This window comes from Vulpes vulpes, chromosome 2, assembly GCF_048418805.1.
Source record: "Vulpes vulpes isolate BD-2025 chromosome 2, VulVul3, whole genome shotgun sequence".
Lineage (NCBI taxonomy): Eukaryota > Metazoa > Chordata > Mammalia > Carnivora > Canidae > Vulpes > Vulpes vulpes.
This window is the reverse complement of record NC_132781.1, coordinates 148,493,117-148,508,384: the sequence shown is the minus strand read 5'-3', so window position 1 is coordinate 148,508,384 and position 15,268 is coordinate 148,493,117.

Sequence of the window (15,268 nt, the reverse complement as noted above, 5' to 3'; positions counted from 1 at the left end):
TACCTCACTGGCATCTCCTTCTCAGTATTCTCTACCGTTTTTTCATTGACCTTTTGTTGCTGGAATGTCCCAAGGCTCAGTCCTTGACCCTCTCCTTTTCAGTGTCTGCAGTCATTCCCCAGATGATCTCATCAAGTCTCATGATTTTAAATGCCATCTGTACACTGGTGACTCTCAACTCTCTTTAACCCATACGTCTCTGAATACCAGGATCATTATCTATTTGGTTGTATAATAGTCATATTAAACTTAACATGTCCCCCAACTCCTGATGTATCAAGCTCAACTTCCTGCAAACATCCTCAAAGCTGTAAATGATAACCTCATTCCCCAGTTGCTCAAGTCAAAACAGGGGATATATTTTTTATTTCTCTTTTTCACTCCAAAGCTAATCCTTTGGCAAATTTATTGGTTCTACATTTATTTATTTATTTATTTATTTATTTATTTATTTATTTATTTAGAGGGAGAGAGGGCAGAGGGCAGAGAGAGAGGAAAAGAGAGAATCTTAAGCAGACTCCGCATTCACTGATGCTCCATCTCACAACCCTGATATCATGATCTGAGGCAAAATCAAAGGTTAACTGACTGTGTTGGCTCTACCTTTTTCTTTGGCTCTACCTTTATTTTTTTATTTTTATTTTTTAAAGATTTATTTATTTATTTATGATAGACAAAGAGAGAGAGAGAAAGGCAGAGACACAGGAGGAGGGAGAAGCAGGCTCCATGCCAGGAGCCCGACGTGGAACTCGATCTCGGGACTCCAGGATCGTGCCCTGGGCCAAAGGCAGCTGCTAAACTGCTGTGGCTCTACCTTTAAAACAAAATTAGAATCTGGTCACTTCTTATTACCTCTACTGCTACTATGTAAATCCCAGCCACTATATTTCTCACCTAGATAAACTCAAGAGTCTTTTAACTGGCATCTCTTTCTCTGCTCTTGCCTTCCTATAGTATAGTCTCAATTCATCCTGAAAGTAATGTCTTGAAAAACATAAGAGAGTGGGAATGTAAAATGGTGCAGTTGCAATGGAAAGCAATATGATAATTCCTCTAAAAACTGAACATAGAATTACTATATGATCCAGCAATTCCACTTCTTGGTATATGCCCCAAAGAATTGCAAGCAGGAATTCTTTTTTTTTTTTTTTTTTTTTAAGATTTTATTATTTATTTGAGAGAGATGAGGGAAGAGCACAGAGGGAGAGGGAGAAGCAGACTCCTCACTGAGCAGGGAGCCTGACTCCTGGCATAATCCCAGGACTCTGAGATCATGACCTGAGGCAAAGGCAGACACTCAACCAACTGAGCCACCCAGGTGCCCCAAAAGCAGGAATTCTAACATATTTCTACATCCCTGTTCATAGCTGCATTTTCTCAATAGCCCAGAGGTGTGAGAAACCCAAGTGTCCATTGACAGATAAATGGATAAAACAAAATGTGGCATATACATACAGTGGGATATTATTCAGCCTTAAAAAGTAAGGAGATTCTGGGATCCCTGGGTGGCGCAGCGGTTTGGCGCCTGCCTTTGGCCCAGGGCGGAGACCCGGGATCGAATCCCACGTCGGGCTCCCGGTGCATGGAGCCTGCTTCTCCCTCTGCCTGTGTCTCTGCCTCTCTCTCTCTCTGTGTGTGACTATCATAAATAAATAAAAATTAAAAAAAAAAGGTAAGGAGATTCTGACACGTGCTACAGTGTGGATGAAACTTGAACACATGTCAAGTGAAATAAGCCGGTCACAAAAGCATAAATATAGGATTTTATTTATTTATTTATTTATTTATTTATTTATTTATTTATGATAGACAGAGAGAGAGAGAGAGAGGCAGAGACACAGGAGGAGGGAGAAGCAGGCTCCATGCCGGAGCCCGACGTGGACTCGATCCCAGGATTCTAGGATCGTGCCCTGGGCCAAAGGCAGGCACTAAACCGCTGAGCCACCCAGGGATCCCCTATGATTCCATTTATATGACATACTTGGAGTAGTCAAAATTCATAGAGACAAAAAGTAGAGTGGTGGATACAAAGGGCTAGAGGGAGGAGGGAATGGGGAGTTATTGTTTAATAATGGGTTCGGAGTTTCAGTTTGGTACAATGAGAAAGTTCTGGAGATGGTTGATGGTTTTGGTGACACAACATTGTGAATGTATTTACTGTTACTGACCTATATAGTTGAAAATAGTGAAATCTTAAGTTTCATGTTCTATTTTATCACATTAAAAATTTTGTAAATCAGATCATAATCCTCTGCTCCAAATTCTCCAATGTCTACTTATTGCGCTCAGAGGAAAAGCTGGTAAGTCTTCACAATCTCCTTTAAGGCCCTGTGTAGTTGAACTGACCTCAAACTACTGGTCCCTTTAGTCACTCTATTCCAGCCATATTGGCCATTTTCATGTTCCTTGAAAGTTCCCAGGCCTCTGACTTAGGGCTTTGAACTTGTTCCCTCTGCTTAGAATGCTCTTATTCCAGATATTCATGTGCTTCAAACCTTTACCTCCTTCAAATCCTGATTCAAATATCATATTTTACCCACTCTGATCATATTATTTAGAATTGCAACTTGCATCCCTGTATTCCTGTTCCTCTCTCCTGCTTAATTTTTTTCCACACCACTTACTATCTTCTGATATACTACATTTTTACTTTTTTTTTTTTTTTAAGATTTTACTTATTTATTGGAGAGAGAGTGAGAGAACACGAACAGGGGCAAAGGGAGAGGGAGAAGTGACTCCTCGCTGAGTAGGGAGCCTGACATGGGACTTGATCCCAGGACCATGGGATTATGACCTGACCTGAAGGCAGACACTTAACTGAATGAACCACCCAAGTGCCCTTATACATTTTTACTTTAAAACACAAAACAAAACAAAAAACCTGCTTGCCTCCCTCTGTCTAGAATGTGACTTCCACAAAGATAGGGATTTTTAAAAGAGATACTCTTAGGGCAGCCCAGGTGGCTCAGCAGTTTAGCACCGCCTTCAGCCCAGGGCGTGATCCTGGAGATCTGGGATGGAGTCCCATGTCGGGGCCCCCTGCATGGAGCCTGCTTCTCCCTCTGCCTGTGTCTCTGCCTCTCTCTCTGTGTCTCTCATAAATAAATAAAATCCTTTTTTAAAAAAAGATACTCTTATCACCAGAGATAGACATTTTATTTTATTTATTTTCTTATTTTTTAAGTAAGATCTATGCCCAACCTGGGGCTCAAACTCACAACCCCAAGATCCAAAGCCCTGCACGCCACCAAGTGAGCCAGCCAGGTGCCACTGTAGGCAAGGATTTTTGTTTGTCTTGTTTACCTGTCTACCCCTAGCACCTGAAACAGTGCCTGGAGCATAACAGACACTCAATATTTGTTGATCAAATGAAAGAATAAATGTAAGGAGGTAAGGACAAAGATGGGACTAATTTGGAGCAAGCTGGAGTGATTAACATGAGAAGGGAAAAGAGGAGGTTAGAGGTGAAGTTGTAAATGTCATTAACATCTAGATTCCCGAGACCCTTGGATGGAGGGCTAAAAATTCAAACCTAATCCATAGAGGAGAGTCACTGAAGGTTTATGAATACAGAACTGGCTTGTGCTGTGAGGTGGTGTGACCAAGTGACCAGGCTCTACTGTTGATAGGTCTAATGGTGTTATTTATTCAACAGGTGAGCCACAGTACAGTGTACCTTGTGTGATCTTCCTAGTAGCCCTACGAGGTAGAAACTTTTTAATCTCCATTTTGAGGAAGCTGAGATTCAGAGAGTTGGAGTGACTTTTCCAAGGTCACACAGCTAGGAAATGGGAGAACTCTAATTTGAACCCAATGCTGTCTAATCAAAGTTTCGGCACATCTCATATGTCTTAACTTTGTCCGGCCTCATGTCCTGCTTTCTACCTGGACAATAATAAATAAATAAATAGGCAAGCACTGAAAACTACCCTTTGCTTGTTTGAATTATTTAAGTCTCCCACCCCAGGCCTAGTGCAGTGCTTGTCCATGAGGTTCTCAGTGTGTGTGGACTGAGGGGGACCCTCTGCTTGGGTCTCTGCTCCTCCTTATCTGCTCATCCCCACTCCTTGTCCCTTGGCTCCCTTTACCTCCAGCCAGCAGATCTGGGTTCAAATCCCAACTTAGTTAATTCTCAATCATGTGGCCTTGGGCAAGTTAATGTCCCAGTTTTATTATCTTCATCATTAAAATGGGGATACTACCTCTGGTTGTTGTGGAGATTAACTAAATAAATAAAACACCCAACATATCACACGACAAAATCCTTAATGTGGCAATTATTATTATATTATCCCCTTAGCCCTGGTCTCAGAGTCTAACACAGTGCTAGTCACCAGTAGAGGGTTAATAGTCATCTGTTTAATTAAACAATATTTTGAAAGAACACTGGATTATGATTAGCAGAGGTACATTTTAATCCTGGGTTATGTGTGTTGGTCACTTTCTCTCTCTGGAACTGTTTTTTCACCATTCTTGGGATCTCTACATTTTCTTCTAGCTTTTAGATGAAGTATGAATGTATAAATTCAGCCCATTCCTGACCCTCAGACCCTCCTTTATTTTATTTTTTTTTTAATTTTTTTTTAAATTTAATTATGATAGTCACAGAGAGAGAGAGAGAGAGGCAGAGACATAGGCAGAGGGAGAAGCAGGCTCCATGCACCCGGAGCCTGATGTGGGATTCGATCCTGGGTCTCCAGGATCGCGCCCTGGGCCAAAGGCAGGCACCAAACCGCTGCGCCACCCAGGGATCCCTCAGACCCTCCTTTAAACGACATCCCCTCTCCTGCCCTGCTGAAGCCCTCTTGGCAGAGAATTCTTGTCCTAGGATCTTCCTGGCTCAGGCTCCCAGGCCTGACATCCAGGTACCACCAGGTGGTGCTATAGATTCATTCAGATGAAGCTGGTTTCCAGTCTCCAGGCTGAACAGATGGGAGCAGTCCTAGGATGCCCCCTGGCTCCCTGGAGAAGCTTGGCTTTCTTGGTGGGAGGCAGCTAGGCCTGGGATGACCCTGGGAAGTGAAGTGTCCAAAACCCACCCTGGTTCTGCTGTGGAGATTCCAGTACAGTGTTTGCAGCAGGACCTGCTACATTGGTGGGACCCAGTGCAAAAAAGAATGCTTACGTTTCTAGTAGAGGCAGCATAGGGCATGCCTCAAAACCAGCATGATGGTTTCTAGTTCAGCCTCCTAGAGCTGACTTAAAATTTTAGGAATTTTATGAGCTGATTGTTGAACACAGCCATTATAAAAAATTAAATTATATGACATAAATAATATAAAAACAAAGGTAATAAATATCCCAAACTCATCACTATATAATTATTTTTTTATTTTTTTCACTATATAATTATTTTTATACATTTCATGATCATCTATGCTTTTGAAGTTGGCTTACATTTATTGTGCCTATTTGCTTCACATCTCTTGCCAACTCTGTATTCAGTGATGTCACATAGGTAGTTAAAATTGGGAAAGGTTGGAGTGTTTACATCATCAAAATCTACAGGGGCACCTGGGTGGCTCAGGGGTTGAGCATCTGCCTTTGGCTCAGAATGTGGTCCGGAGATCCTGGGATCCAGTCCTGCATTGGGCGCCCTGCAGGGAGCCTGCTTCTCCCTCTGCCTGTCTCTGCCTCTCTCTGTGTCTCTCATGAATAAATAAAGAAAATCTTAAGAAAATATATATTAAAAAACTACAAAGACCACAAATCATGCCCTGCCCCCACCCCACCCTGAAGGCATTTATTTATTTATTTATTTTTTCCTGAAAGCATTTAAACTTTTACCTATACACCCCTGGTCCTGGTTGTACTCCTAATGGGCTGTGCTGTGTGGTCTCTAGAACAACCCTCTCTTCCCTCTGGCCACATTTGTGTATCACCTTATTTGTGTATCACTTTATAATTTACAAAAGGGAACATTTGTGTGTGTGTGTGTGCTGGGCACTGTAGTGTCCTGTAACTCTTACAACAATCCAGGAGGTATATAACTGTGGTACAAAGAACAAAGGATGTTGCCACAGAAGAGCTGAGGACTTTGGCTCCTGGGATGGCTGTTGCCAAGATTCCCAGAAGGTGGCGCTGTGGTCTGACTCAGGGAAGCAAGCCACATTCCCTTTCGGTGCCTATCTTGTGTTGAGAAAATATTGATAATAATAATAATAATGCCTTTCTAGCAGCCTCCAGCCTTGTTCTTGGAACTTGTACATCAGAAGTCTGCTCCCTAGCTATACCTAAGAGTAGGTAGAAGAAAGATCTAGCTCCTTCTGCTTCTAGAAGGTCACAGCTGTAGGAGGTGAAAGCTGGCATTTCGTTCTTACTATAACATCAGACAGTGAGGATGTTTCCCAAAAGGGAGAGTGGGGTTGGACCCTTTAGGAATTAAGGAAATGCCAGCAAAAAATACGACGCTTTGGTTACTGGTTATTTTGAGCCTTGCACCTGAAAAAAACAGCAAATTGGGTGAGAGGCTTTCTCTGAATTCCCCCTATCTGCTCAATGACAGATCCTTCAAGAGAAACTCAGTTATTTTAAATCCCCTCCCCTGGAGCTTCATCAACCAGGGAAGATTGACTTTTATCACTGGAGAGACTAGAAGTTGATACCACACCCAGACACATTTAGTCACAAACTCCCAAATCTCCTCTGTTTTCTTCTAAGGGCCCTTCATTTATTCTCTCCCCTACATGGCCCGCATCTCCACTCGCCTTCCTATTAAAATGCTATATAAGTTCTCAAATCTCATTGCTATTTCGGGGGGTGTTTCCTTTTTTTCTTGCTTCTGATCCCCATTTGTACACAATATTAAAAGTGAATATAGGGCACCTGGGAGGCTCAGTAGTTAAGCGTCTGCCTCGGGCTCAGGGAGTGATCTCTGGATCCTGGGCTCAAGTCCCGCAAATGGGCTCCCAGCAGAGAGCCTGCCTCTCCTCCTCCTCCTCCTCCTTCTTCTTCTTCTTCTTTTTAAGGTTTTATTTATATATTCATGAGAGACACAGAGGGAGAGAAGAGGCAGAGACACAGGCAGAGGGAGAAGCAGGCTCCATCCAGGGAGCCTGATGTGGGACTTGATCCAGGGTCCCCAGGATTACACCCCAGGGGCTGAAGGCAGTGCCAAACCGATGAGCCACCTGGGCTGCCCCACCTCTCCTTCTGCCTATGTCTCTGCCTCTCTCTCTGTGCCTCTCATGAATAAATAAAATCTTAAAAAAAAAAAAAAAAGGCTGACCTTGTATTTATGATTTTCCTTCCTCACTATACCTATTCCAGGTTTCTTCTGCCTGGACAGCTAAGTTCTGAGCCCACAGAAGAGACCCCGGCTTTCATTCCTGAGAGATTTGTGCCTTGGGAGATTGTCTTGTATAGAACTTCAGCAGCCTTGCAGTGACTTTGATCCCAGGATTTGCACCAGGACTAGGATCATTAGAGAATAGAGTTAAGTCTTTCACTAAGCCTCCTTGCCTTGATTATGTGGTAACTACTTATTTCCCCTTGATAGCCAGAGATTTTGACCCCAGAAAATACTTTGATTTCTTTGCTTGTCTGTTCAGTGGTGTGAGGTGTTCAAAATGGTTGAGTGGCAGTTTCAACTTCCAGTTTGGTGGGGAAACGGTGTCACTTAGTGAAGACATTCCTCCGTTGGACACTACAAGCTCTTAATGCACTTCTCTTACCTATAGTCATTGAAGCCAAGAAGCAAATAATGTTTGAATGTGTCAAGAAGTTTCATTGTGAGAGGAACCACTCCTACATCCAGCCCCTTGGTTCTTGAACTGCTATCTGGCTAAAGGAGAAATAGTATGTACACTGGTTCAGAGCATTCCTATACCTGTGGATGGCCCTCGATTTCACAAAGTATGGTCTAACAGCTAGTCCCTTACTTAGGCCTTCAATAGGCCTTTTCATCGTTACCGAATACTGACTAATGGAGCACATGGTAAGTCCAGTGAATCCTGCAGGTGTCAGCTCAGTATCTCACTTGTGAAGTGACTTCCATAGTCAGAAACAACATCTTATGAAATAATGAGACTGTGTATTGGGTACCCAGATGGAGGTTCTGACAGAAGCCTGAAAGGTAGGAAAAGCAAATTCAAATCTAGAGTAAGTACCTCTTCTAATGAGACAAATTCCCCATGAGGAACATGGTTCTATGTAATCCATCTGCCACTGGATAGTTGACTGGATTTCTCAAGGTATGACACCATATCAAAGATCCATTGCTGGGTGCTGCTATGGGCAAACTGGGTGTCAGTAGTGGTGGCTGCCAGATTGGCCTTGGTGAGGGGATGTCCCTATTCTTTTTTTTTTTTTTTTAAGATTAATTAATTTATTTGAAAGACAGAGAAAGAGACAGAAAGAGAGCAAGCAGGAGGAAGGGCAGAGAGAGAAGAATAGGGACAGAGAATTTTCAGCAGATTTCCTGCTGAGCCTAGAGCCCAACTTGGGGCTTGATCTCACAACCCTGAGATCACAACCTGAAATGAAACCAAGAGGCGGTTGCTCAACCAACAGAGTCACCCAGGTGCCCCAGGATGTCCCTCTTCTTGAGCCCATGCATAGTGATCTTGGTCCTTTGTCAATGAACCCATTGAATAAGAGCTGGACTGGCTGGGGGAAAAGGCCATCTAGTTAATACCCACAGAACATTCTATTTGTTGTTAAAAGCTTCCTCCAGGAGCTCCTAGGTAGCTCAGTCTGTTAAGTGTCTGCCTTCAGCTCAGGTTGTGATCTCAGGGTCCTGGGATTGAGCCCTGCATCTGGCTCCCTGCTCAGTGAGGAGTCTGCTTCTTTCTCTCCCTCTGCCTCTCCTCTCTGCTCATGCTCTCTCTCTCTTTCTCTTTCTCTCAAATAAATAAAAACGAAAACCGAAACAAAACAAAACAAAAAACCCAAAACAAAAAAATTTCCCCTGCAGTGAGTGGAGGCCTACGGTAAGCATTTGTATGGCATACCTGCTGTCTCTTGATCAGGGACCATTCTAAGAAATCTATCTTTCCCAAACCTCTTTGTCATGAACTTACAATCTTTTAAAACTCTCAGCTGCTCAAATCATTAGTCAGTGCCCATGAACTGGTATAGATCCTGACATTAGGCCATCTCTCCTTCAAGGCAAAGTGGGTAATGAGACCTACTGCTTATAGTTCTGTCTGCTGAGGGATTTTCTTCACCATTATCCTTTGAAGTTGCTTAACCATTTCCATATAATCATTTCTTGCTGTTTCAGAATCTGTCATCAGAAAACCAGGCTCTAATATTTTTCCCTTCACAGTGGAGCTGTGCTACAATCACTCACATAGGTCGGAACATTCTACTGGTCTGGGCCTATTTCAGCAGATCTATCCTTGCTCCTCTGTCCCTAGCCTTTTGTTCCCAAGTCTCTTAAATGGTTTCTTTCAGTAGCTACTGCCTACGATTCAGTGTTGATCCTAATGTCAGGCCATCTCTCTTTCCAAAGTGGAAAACCACACACCCTACTTCAAGTACTGCCATTGGGACAATTTCTTTTCTTTGCTGTCCTTCATGGTCATCCTAAGAGGGCTGCTCAGCCACAACAGTTCATTTCTGTCTCGTACCAGGACATACATAAAGTAAGCCCGTATTTTTTTCCTCCCCAGGCATCTGGGTTGAAGTCACTGTAGCAGTGCGGAGGAACAGACAAGCTGGGAGGGAGAACAGCCTGTTTATTGGCCCTTCATGGCTGTTTGGGCCAGGTGCTGTAGGGACCATTTGCCCCTTGAGAACTGCTGGGTCTAGGATTTGGATATAGTTCACAATGGGGAGCTCAGGTTACAAGGTCACCTGGGGTGCCTTTTGTCAGGTGTGCAGACTACAGGAACCCAGCAAAAACCCAGGAGCTATTTCTCAAAAGAAAAATACCCATTTATGAATGAAGCATGGCCTTGACCTCAAGCCCAAAGGGCCTGTCTACTGGGATCCCTCTCTGAGCATCTGTGGTGGGATGAAAAGCCATGGTCTTTTCAGTCATGAGGTCAAAAGGCTGAACTATGTGCATCATGTGGCCTGGACCACATAGGGAGGTCTCTTTTGCTCTCTCTCTTGTTCTGTGCCTTACTCAAAGCTGGAGACTGGCAAATGGGTAGGAGCAGTGCACCAGGATACTGTATGTCACCTCCAAAATCCAAAAAGACTCATCAAGCCCTGGGGCTCCTTCTAAGAGGAAGGAAGTCCAAAATGCAGCAACCTGTCCTTTGCCTGGGAGGGAACATCCTGTCCTGAAGTGTCTCAGATCATGTGCCACCTAGAATTTTAATGAAGTGGCAGGGTATATATTTTTACTGGGTTTACCTTCCATTCTTCGGCACCTGCTATTCTATTCCTTGGGTTGTGTCAGCCTGGGGCCACCGGTGTGATAGCCTATGGGATGAAGTGTCTGATACCTGGACTGAATCTTGACCTCTAGGCCACCCTCCTTCTATGGACTTGTAAAGCTAAAAACACTTCCTAGGCTCCCTTACAGCTAACGTTCTGGATGTAAATTCAATTCCTTCAAGTAGATGTATACCCACATGACATTTGGGAAAGCAGAAGTAAGGAAGACGGCATCTTTCTGCAGCTGTGGCTGCTGGCAAGCAAGATCTGCTTGAAATATCTGGAGCAGTGTTTGTTTTCTGCACTGACCTATCTGGTATGATGCAAATGGCAGTAGGGTCAAGGCTCCTACAGACTAAATTAGAGAATTCAGCAGCAGGATTGGCTTTTCTTTGAGGCAGGATTATAAGGTAATTGCTTCTCATATATTCTTTGTCATAGTGGAGAAAAATGCATTTGCTTTATCAAGTCCTGGGGGTGGTACTGATATATGTCTCCCCAGAAGCCACAGTTAGAACAGTATTTGTGATCGGGGTCACCACTTGATTAGGTTTACAAGATTCTTCTGTCATCCTCAAGGCTGTCTTTTCCACTTTCCAAATGAAGACATAGGTGTTAATATGATAGAAATAACCACCTCTGCATGGCGGTGATTAAGTCTTTCATGGTGGCATTAATCTTTGCGATGCTCTCAGGATCTATTATTTTATTTTTTTATGATTTTATTTATTTATTCATGAGACACAGAGATAGAGAGAGAGAGAGAGAGAGAGAGAGAGAGAGAGGCATAGATATAGGCAGAGGGAGAAGCAGGCTCCATGCAGGGAACCTGATGTGGGACTTGATCCCATGACTCTGGGATCACACTCTGAGCCAAAGGCAGATGCTCAACTGCTGAGCCACCCAGGCATCCTGGATCTTTTATTTTAATTCACATTTTAGGGGAATAAGGCACTTCAACAACTTGGACTTTGTTTTTCCTATACTAAAAGCTGTTGACCTATGGTCTGGAAGCCAGTGTAGGATCCTGCCAGTAGTTTAAGGTATTTATTCTAGTTATACAAATGAGGAAAAACTAGGAGACGGATTTGGGGGCTATATATATCTTTGAGTAGACTTTGGTCAAAATTCCATTTATTTATTTTTAAAGATTTTACTTATTTATTCATGAGAGACACAGAGAGATGCAAAGGCAGAAGGAGAGGCAGGCTCCCTGCAGAGAGCCTGATACGGGACTCAATCTCAGGACCATAGGATTATGACCTGAGCCAAAAGCAGATGCTCAACCACTGAGCCACCCAGGTACCCCCAAAACTCCATTTATCACCTGCCTCCCTAGGCTTCATACTGTCTCTTGGTACTTAGCCTCTCACTTGACCCTCTGTGATCTCCCCTGGATTGCCAAGGCCAGAAGCCTATTTTCTAGACTCCATCAATAGCTGGGTCTCAGTTAGGTTCTGCCAATGGGATGCATTTGATTATCTTTAAAGGTGGGAAGAAGGGAGAAACCTTTTTGCTTCAGGAGGTGCCTTTGCTTTGGCCACAGAGGACCCTCCAGCACTGTCAGTAGTGAGTGTAGGGTTGTAGGCTTCAGCCCAAGAACAGTGGCAATTTCCTGGGCTCTGGAAAATGCCATCTGTCTCCCTCATTTTAAAACATTTCTAGTATATTTGTGACCAAATCCCCACATTAAGTTCCTCTCTGCTTGAAATATGTCGGGTGGTCTCTTTGCCTGACTGGACACTGATTGATACATTCCTGTAAAGTCCACACTCTAGTGCAGCACAGAAGCATTCTGAGTGTCCAGGAATTACTGTGGCTATTGTCTGATTGTTCCCAAAACGTTTGGATATTTGTACACAAGTTCTTTGGAGAAAGACAGGTGAAAGGCTAATGGTATGGTCCTGCAGTGTTATTGTTGGATCTTTCTTTCTTTTTTTTTAAGATTTTATTTATTTATTCATGAGAGATACACAGAGAGAGAGGCAGAGACATAGGCAGAGAGAGAAACAGGCTCCATGCAAGGACCCGATGTGGGACTCGATCCCAGGACTCCAGGATCACGCCCTGAGCTGAAGTTGCTCAACCACTGAGCCACCCAGGCGTCCCTGTTGGATCTTTCCTTAAGGGTCCTTAACTATCTTTTTATTCCGTGGTCTATGTACCTGAAATGACTCAGGTATGGGAATTGGATGAAAGATCAAAATTGTCTATTGTGTCAAGATAGGCCTTTGTTTGCTGGGCATGGAACTATTTTTCTTTTTTTCCTGTTACTGTCATAAAAATTGAGTGAGAATTTAGTAGACTGTCCATGATCAGTTGTTTCCAAAGATCCCTGTGGATCAAATCACTCTGATTTCATGGCAACCCTGCTGCTTATTAGTAACACTTCTCACTTTGTATTTGTTGGGTAACTGCCACCACCTAGGCTGTATCACTCCAGAGTCCTCCCATCCTCTTTGAGATGAGAGTGTATTTCAATTATAGACCTAACCACTATCATTCCTGGCTTAGAAATGATGGTCAGTAAAGTGCTTTTTAATGATTTTGTCACTTCCCTTATCAATTTTCTTTTAGCTTTGGTAAAGGAGGTGAATTCTGTGCCTTTTCAAAGAATAGAAGTATTGGGTTGGTCAGCAAGATGCTTAAACAGATTCAATAAATGACTGGCTCTTGAGATCTTTGAATTTATTTCTCTGAATTCCTTTGAATTTATGCCAAGAGGTTTCTACTGTCATTCAAATTATTTTTTTTGTCATTCAAATTAATGATAGGTTGGTACTGTGTGCAGGTTTGCATAAACCAACACTTCAAATTACTAGAATAACAGCTATCAGCTGTCAGAGCAAGCACACTGGATGCAAAATCTCCAATGAGTACACTCAAACCAATAAATTCGTTTTTTTTTTAATAAATTCGTTTTGATCTGAAATTATATTTGAGTTTTCCTTAGTAAGTGCCCTCCAAATTCACTTCCATAAATAACCATCTGTTTTTTCATGAAATAAAATAGCAGATTCCTCTAATTGTTTTTTAGGGGCAGAATTCCTTTTCCCTAGTTTTTGTCTGCTTTTCATTCTCCAAGACATGTTATGTTTGGACTTTGGTTCTGGCCAAGGGTCAAGAAAGGACTTAAGTTTTCTTTAGCCATGAGGGTTCAATCTTACCAATTAAGGAAGGATCAAATTCTTAAGGTAAGGGAGGAGAGAACACGTCCTCGGAGCTCAGTAGATAACATTCTACACTTTTGCTAAAAAAATTTAATCTCTCATAATCTGGATTAAATTTATTTTAAAAATTTATCTTAATTGACCTACACTTAGCTGACTTGCTAAATTAATACTCTCTGTGATTGCTTTTTCTCCATATTTAAAAAATAATTAAGGTAAGGGGCACCTGGGTGGCTCAGCGGTTGAGCATCTGCCTTTGGCTGTGGTTGTGATCCCAGGGTCCTGGGATCGAGTTCCACATCTGGCTCCCCACAGGAAGCCTGCTTCTCCCTCTACCTATGTCTCTACTGATCTCTCTCTCTCTCATGAATAAATAAATAAATAATCTTAAAAAAAAAAAAGAATGGAGCTTTTCTGAGTGCAGAGCTCTGTGGGACTGCACAGGTGACACACTCATTAAGCTGGTCTGCCTATCACCCAGCCCCTCACCCCAGTGTCCATCCTCCTGTTTCTTAGGTATATACCAATCTGTTTTTAGAGCCTCCCTACTAGCTCTTCTCCTGCCTGGAATGCTTTTCTGTTTAGCCTTAGCATGGCTCACTCTTCATTAGGGTCTTTGCTAAAAGGTCACCAACTGAGAGGCCATCCTTGAGCCTCCATCCAACATAGCCACCAAATCACTTTGTTGGATCACCAACTTGTTTTAATTCTTTGCCATGCACTTCGTATATTTCCTTTCTCTAGTTGTTTACTTGTTTATTGGCCATCTCCCAATTGTTATGGGTTGTTATGGGTTATGTTATGGGTTGAACCATCGCCCCAACATTTCTACATTATAGTTCTAACCCCCAGCACCTCAGAATGTGACCTTATTTGGAAAATAGAATTGTTGCAAATGTAATAATTAGTTAAGACTAGGTTGTACTAGAGTAGAATGAACCCCTAATCCAATAGGACTGGGTATTTTATTTATTATTTTATTTTAAAAGATTATTCATTTATTTATTCACGAAAGACACACAGAGAGAGGCAGAGACATAGGCAGAGGGAGAAACATGCTCCCTGCACAGAGTCTGATGCAGGACTCCATTCCAGGACCCTGGAATGTCCCTTCACCTGAGCCAAAGGCAGAGCCACCCAGGCGCCCCCGACCGGGATCTTTATATAAAGGTAAATATCCACACAGATATATAGGGAGAACGCCGGGTGGACACGAAGAGGACCATCTACAAGCCCAGGAGAGAGGCTTGGGGCAGATCCTCCCTTCAAAGCCCTCAGAAGAAACCAACCCTGCCCACACTTCGTCTTTCTAATCTCCAGAACTGCGAGACAACGAATTTCTGCTGCTCAAGCCAGTTTGTAGTATCGGATACAGCAGCCCCAGCAAACTGATACGCCCCCTAAGAGAGCCGAGCTCCAAGCTGGTCTGTCTCGTTCACAGCTGTCCCACAACATGCCAGTGTTGTTGCTGAGTGCCAAGGGCACCGCTGCCTGTTTTCACTTGTATACGTGAAACTGAAAGCTTTTCAAGGGAAGAGAGAGTTGCGGCGTTCAGTAAAAACCTGTTGAGTGGGTGAAAGCATTTCACTTAATTTTCAGAATTTCCGCGGAGCGCGGGCAAGTAAAATGTGTGCGGACTGATAGGTCAGCGCTCCTGTTCCCCGGCAGCCCTCCTGCGCACAACGTGCTCCCAGCTCTCGGGACAAAGGCATCAACACTTGGCAGGTCCCTCAAGTGGGACTCAGAAGACCCAACGGAGCTCCGGCCTT